This window comes from Artemia franciscana, chromosome 1 (assembly GCF_032884065.1).
Source record: "Artemia franciscana chromosome 1, ASM3288406v1, whole genome shotgun sequence".
Taxonomy (NCBI): Eukaryota; Metazoa; Arthropoda; class Branchiopoda; order Anostraca; family Artemiidae; genus Artemia; species Artemia franciscana.
This window is the reverse complement of record NC_088863.1, coordinates 35,893,774-35,900,128: the sequence shown is the minus strand read 5'-3', so window position 1 is coordinate 35,900,128 and position 6,355 is coordinate 35,893,774. Positions and strand designations below refer to the sequence as shown.

General features: G+C 40.0%; 1 pseudogene; it reads right to left on the bottom strand.

The window, feature by feature from the left end:
- Window positions 1–750: 750 nt before the first annotated feature.
- Window positions 751–5,291, bottom strand: LOC136029619 (NADH-ubiquinone oxidoreductase chain 5-like; annotated as a pseudogene).
- Between the last annotated feature and the right edge of the window lie 1,064 nt (window positions 5,292–6,355).

Here is a 6,355-nt window from a genome sequence, read left to right as displayed (position 1 = left end):
GCCACAATCGTATTTGTTTCATATCAATGGTGACGAGATGTATCGCGAGAAGCTACTTTTTTTTATAATTTTATTTATTATTTCTGAGATTTTCTTTTTTGTTTCTTTCTTTTGAGCATTTTTTCACAGAAGCTTGTCACCTAATATTGAAGTTTGGGCCTTATGACCTCCAATTGGGGTAGAAAGCTTTAATCCATTTCAAATGCCCATGCTTAATACTAGTATCCTTCTGGCTTCGGGAGTTACAGTAACTTGAGCCCACCATGCCTTGATAGAAAATAATTTTGATCAGTGTCTCCAGGGATATCTCGTTACTGTGTCTCTAGGATTATGCTTTTCATTTCTACAAGGATTGGAGTATATAGAAACCTCTTTCACTATTGCAGATAAAATCTATGGATGTACATTCATTTTAGCAACAGGTTTTCATGGTTTGTATGTGCTTATTGGTACTAATTTTCTTATAATTTGTATTTTACGTCACACTAAGTGCTACTTCTCACCCCAACATCATTTTGGGTTTGAGGCTGCAGCTTGATACTAGCACTTTGTTGACGTTGAATGATTGTTTTCTTATCTTTCTATCTACTGATGAGGGGAATAAATCTTCCTAGTATAAATACTATACTTGAATTCCAATTGAGGGATCCTCTTAGGGAAAGACAATTATTTTAATTTGATTGAGAATTCTTATACTTGTTTTCTAGTATGCTAGTAGACCCCAAAAACATCAATAACAGAAATATCCTCCTATAACGGTCCCCCAGTAAAGAACAAAGAGGGCAGTTCGATAATTAAATCTTTTGAGAAGAAACCCGATAAAAATGAAAATCCCATCAATCTTAGAGAGCACTCTAAAATAATTTAGCTGGTGTAGGGGAGTATCTTGGATACCCCTCCTATTCGACGTATGTCTTGTACACCTAATGAATGGATTACGATCCCTGAGCATATAAAAAGAAGAGCCTTAAAAAGTGCATGAGCAAAAAGACGGAAGGAACAAAATAGCATAAGCCCTAAACCTAGAGAGACTATTATTACTCCTAGTTGGCTTAATGTAGATAGTGCAATTACTCGTTTTAAATCATTTTCTCCAAATGCAGCCAATCCTGAGAAAAAGGAAGTTAAGCCTCCTATGATAATGAGTAAGCAGCACCCTCTCTCTTCAAACGATGGAGACAAATGGACCATCAAATATATCCCGGCTTTTACCAGTGTGGATGACTGAACTAAAGATGAGACAGGGATGGGGGCTGCTATAGCTGCTGGTAACCATGCAGAGAAAGGTAATTGAGCTCTTTTGGAAAAGAAGATAGGATAAAAAGGAGCATGATTGATAGGGAGAAATATTTTAAAAATATGTAGTCCCAGCTCCTGGAGTAAAATATTAACCCCAGTGACCATAAAATTAATACATCCCCCACTCGGTTTCTTAGGGTATTTATTCCTATAGAAGAAGAAGTGTAATTCTTATAAACTATAATTAGTAAGTATGAGAAAATCCCCAATCCGTCTCAACCTAGCATTAGTCTTAATCTGTCTGAAGATATGATTAGCAGAACCATAGATGAGATAAATCCTAACATTATATATATGAAACAATTTAGAAAAATTTCGTCGCTTATACAGTAAGAAGAAAAAATTATCACTTGAGAAGAAATTAGAAGCACTAAAAAAATAAATGATAGTCCTAGCCAATCTAAACACACTTGGTAATTCAAATGCAAGAAGGATATTTTAATAAATAAATTTCATCCGATAAGAACAATGAGAATGAGCAACAAATACTCATTACCCCGATAATAATTAAAATATATCCTGATACGAAATATAACAATACTGTTAGAAATAGTTCTCCTTTAGTTCCACAAACAGAGGGATAAAATGTGCTCTCCCGATTAAATATTCATTTAAACTATACTCTAATCAGCTAAGGATATATAATCTCTCCCCGTGGCTAGTTCTAGAGTATAAATAGATGCAGTAACAGGATGAGAAAAAACATAGGATTCCGGATAGAGCTACTACTATCCAATCTAGACTGAATACACCGATAAAAAATATATTTTGGAAATGAAGTTGAGTGATGGGGGAAGTCCTATATTGAAAAAACTAAGACTGAGTCTTCAAAAACATAAAGATGGGAAAAGAGACATTGTTCTAAGGGTAAGAAAGAATCTAAGACTTCAGATGCGCGCATAAAATAGATAGCTTAAATAAAATAATCCAGAAGAACAGATCCCATGAGATACCATTATTAGAATTGATCTTATATTAGTGTAAGTACAATATCTAAGAATACCTAAAATAACGAATGATATTTGAGCTACGGAGGAGTAAGCAATTAAAGATTTTACATCGGATTGACGTAAGCAGATCCAGTAACTGAAGATTCCGCCTACTATGCAGGCCCCTATCAATATTGTTTCTTTATAAATGTTTAGTCCTTGTTCCAAGTAAAGGCCGTAGTCCCCTAGCTTCAAAAGGATAGCGGCTAACACTATAGAACCAGTAAATGGGGCTTCTACATGAGCCTTAGGTAATCAAATGTGTGCAAAACAGACTGGGAGTTTCACTAGGAAAGAAAGAATAGCTAACAAGAAAATTATCTTGTCTCTAAGATTTCCCCAAAATTGCAGAAAGGACGATGAATAAGCAGTCATATGAGCAATAATGATGAAAAGTGAGACCAGACAAACCAGACAGACAGACGAGACAGACCAGATAGACAGACCATACAGACCAGACCAGACAGACAAAACAGACAAAAAGACAGACAGATATACAGACAGAGAGACAAAAAGACAGACCAGACAGACAGATAGACCGACAGACCAGTCAGACCAGACAGACAGACCAGAAAGACAGACAGATCAGACAGACAAACAGACTAGACAGACAGACTGACAACCATACAGCAAACAGACAGACAGACAGAATAGAAAGACAGAAAGACAGATCCGACAGACCTACAGACTAGACAGATAGCCAGAAAGATCAGAGATACAGACATAAAGACGAGACATACAAACAAGACAGATGGATCCTTCAATCAACTGTCTACCAGATGCAAGTGACGGAACGATGCAATTTCGCAATGGTAGACAGACACACATATTGCTAGAAAGACCAGAGGGACCAGAAAGGCAGACACACAGACAGACAGACAGACTAGACACACAGACAGACAGATCGGACAGACAGACCAAACAGAACAGACAAACAGACAAACGAACAGAGAAACAGACAGACAGACAGACACACAGAAAGATAGACCGAAAGACAGACGTATAGACAAATGGACAGACAGACCAAACATACAAAACAGACTGACAGAAAGACATACAGAAAGACAGACCAGACATACACACCAAACAGACAGTTAGAAAAACAGACAGGCTAGACAAACAGGACAGACAGACAGACATACAGACAGACAGAATGACAGACCAGACAGACAGACGAGACAGACCAGATAGATAGACCATACAGACCAGACCAGACAGACAAAACAGACAGAAAGAGAGACAGACAGACAGAAAAACAGACAGAAAGACAGACCAGACAGACAAACAGACAAGACAGACCAGACCAGACAGACAAAGCAGACCAGACAGACAGACTGACAGACAGACAGACAAACAGACAGACGGACAGAAAAGAAAGACAAAAAGAAAGATCCGTCAGACAGCCAGACAGAAGGATCAGACATGGTTTTGTCCTTCTTTCTGTTTAGTTTGTTTGTCTGTCTGCTCTGTCCGTTCGTCTGTCTGTCCGTCTGTCTGTCTTTTTATCTATTCGGTCCGTCTGTCCGTCCAGTCTGTCTGTCTGTCTTGTTTGTCTGTCTATTTGTATGTGTGTTTGCCTGTCTGGTCTGTCTGTCTATTTGGTCTTTATGTCTGTCTTGTGTGTTTGTGTGTCTTGTCTGTCTGGTCTGTCTTTCTGTCTGTCTGGTCTCTGAATCTGACCTTTTTTCTCCATGGTCTGTTTGTATGTCTCGTCTGTCCATGTGTCTTTGTTTTTTTGTCTTGTCTGTTTTTCTCTCTGAACTGTTTGTCTGTCTGTCAGTCTGTTTGTCTGGTCTGTTTGTCTATTTGTCTGTCATTCTATCTGTCTGGTGTGTCTGAGTCTAAGGTCTGTCTGGATGTCTGGCCTGTATTTCTGTCTGTTTTTTTTTCCATTTTTGTCTGCTGGTCTATCTGGCTTGTCTGTCTGTCTGCATGGTCCTTATGTCTGTCTAACCTGTCTTTCTGTCTGGCCTGTCTTTCTGTCCGGTCAATCTATTCTATCTGGTCTGTCTCTCTGTATAGTTGGTCTGTCTGTCTTTCTTGTCTGTCTTTCTGTCAGGTTTATTTGTCCGTCTTGTCCGTCTGTATGCCTGGTCTGTCTTTCTCTCTTGTCAGTCTGGTCTTCTTTCAGTTTTTGTCTGTTTGTCCGTCTGGTCTGTCTTGTCTGTATGTCTGTCTGTCTGTCTGTCTCCTCCGTCTATCTGTCTGCTCTGTCTGCCTGTTTGCCTTGTTTGTCTGGTCTGTTTGTCTGTCTGGTCTGTTTGCTTGTTTAGTCTGTCTATCTGGTCTATCCGTCTGGTCTGTCTGTCTTTCTGTTTTGTCAATATGTCTATATGCTTTGTCTCTCTGTCAGTCTTAGTTGTCTTTGTGTCTATTTTGTCTTTCTTTCTGGTCTGTCTTTCTGTCAGGCTTGTCTGTCTGTCTAGTCCGTCTGTATGTTTGTCTGCACTGTCTGTCTGCCAGATGTTTTGTCTCTTCTGTATGACTCTTTGGTCTTTCTGGTCTGTCTTTTTGTCTGGTTTGAATGTCTGTCTGCCTGTCTGTAGGTCTTTCTGTCTTGTCTACCTGTTTAATCTGTCCACTCTGTCTGTTTGTCTGTCTTTCTGTCTCTTCTGTCGGTCTATTTCTTCTGTCGGTCTTGTCCTTCTGTCTGTTTAGTTTGTTTGTCTGTCTACTCTCTCTGTTCGTTTGTCTGTCCGTCTGTCCGTATGTCTGTTTTTCTGTCAGTCTGGCTCGTCTGTCTGTCCAGTCTGTCTCTATATCTTGTCTGTCTGTCTGTCTTTGTGCATTGTCTGTCTGTCTATCTGGTCTTTCTTTCTGTCTTGTGTGTCTGTTGATCTTGTCTGTCTGTCTTGTCTTTATGTCTGTCTGGTGTTTCGGTCGGTCAGGTCTTTTGTATGTTTGTCTCTTCTGTCTGTCTGTCTTACCTTTCCGTCTATCTAGTTTGTCTGTCTGTCTGTCTGGCCTGTCTTTCTGTGTAGTTTGTCTTTCTGGCTGATCCATCTGTCCGTTGGTCTTTCTCTCTGTCTGACCGGTCTTTGTAGTCTTTTCGTCTGTCTTTCTGTCTGTCTGGTCTGTCTGTAATTTGTTTTTGTTTGACTGGTCTGTCTATCTGTCTGCTTGGCCTGCTTGTTTGTTTTGCCAGTCTTTTTGTCTTTTTTGTCTCGTGTTTCTGTCTGTCTGTCTGTCTTTCTCGACTTTCCTTCTGTGTGTTTAGTTTTTCTGTATTTCTATTCTTCTTATCTGTTTTTTCTGGCTGTCAGTCTGATCTGTCTGTTTGTCTTATCTATTTGTGTGTATTGTCTTTCTGTATGTCCGGTCTTTCTGTCTTTTTCGTCTACTTGTCTGTCTAGTTTGTCGGTCTTCCTTGTCTGTCTGTCCGTCGGGTCTGCTTGGTGTGTATTTCTGTCTTGTCTGTCTGGTTTGATTGTCTGTCTGGTCAGTCTGTCTGTCTTGTCGTTTGGGTTGTATGTCTGTCTTTTCTGTCTGTCTGTCTGACTTTTCTATCTGTCTGGTCTTTCTGTCGTCTTCTCTTTTTGTCTGCTTGTCTGGTCTGTCTTGTCTGTCTGATCTTTTGGTTTCTCTGGTTTTTCTGTCTTGTGTGTGTTTTGTCCGTTCTTCCTGTCTGTCCTGTCAGTCTATCTGTCAGTCTGGTCTGCCTGTCTGTCTTGTCTGTCTCTTGGTCTGTCTGTCTTGTCTGCCTGTCTAATCTGTCTGCTCTTTCTTTCTTTCTTACGGACAGACTGACAGATCAGACAGATCAGACAGACAGACAGACAGACAGAAAGAAAAAGTAAAGGACAGAAAGACAGATAGTCAGACACACCAGACATAAAACCAGAAAGAAAGACAGACAGACAGACAGAACGGATAGACAGAAAGATTGACAAAAAGACCAGACGGACCAGACAGATAGACAAACAGACAAACAGACAGACAGACAGACTGACAGACAGACCAAACAGATGAGAGAGACCAGAGAGACAGACAGACAGACAGACCAGACATACAATCGAGACAGACAGACAGACGGACGGACAGAAAGACAGACAAACATGCATGACATC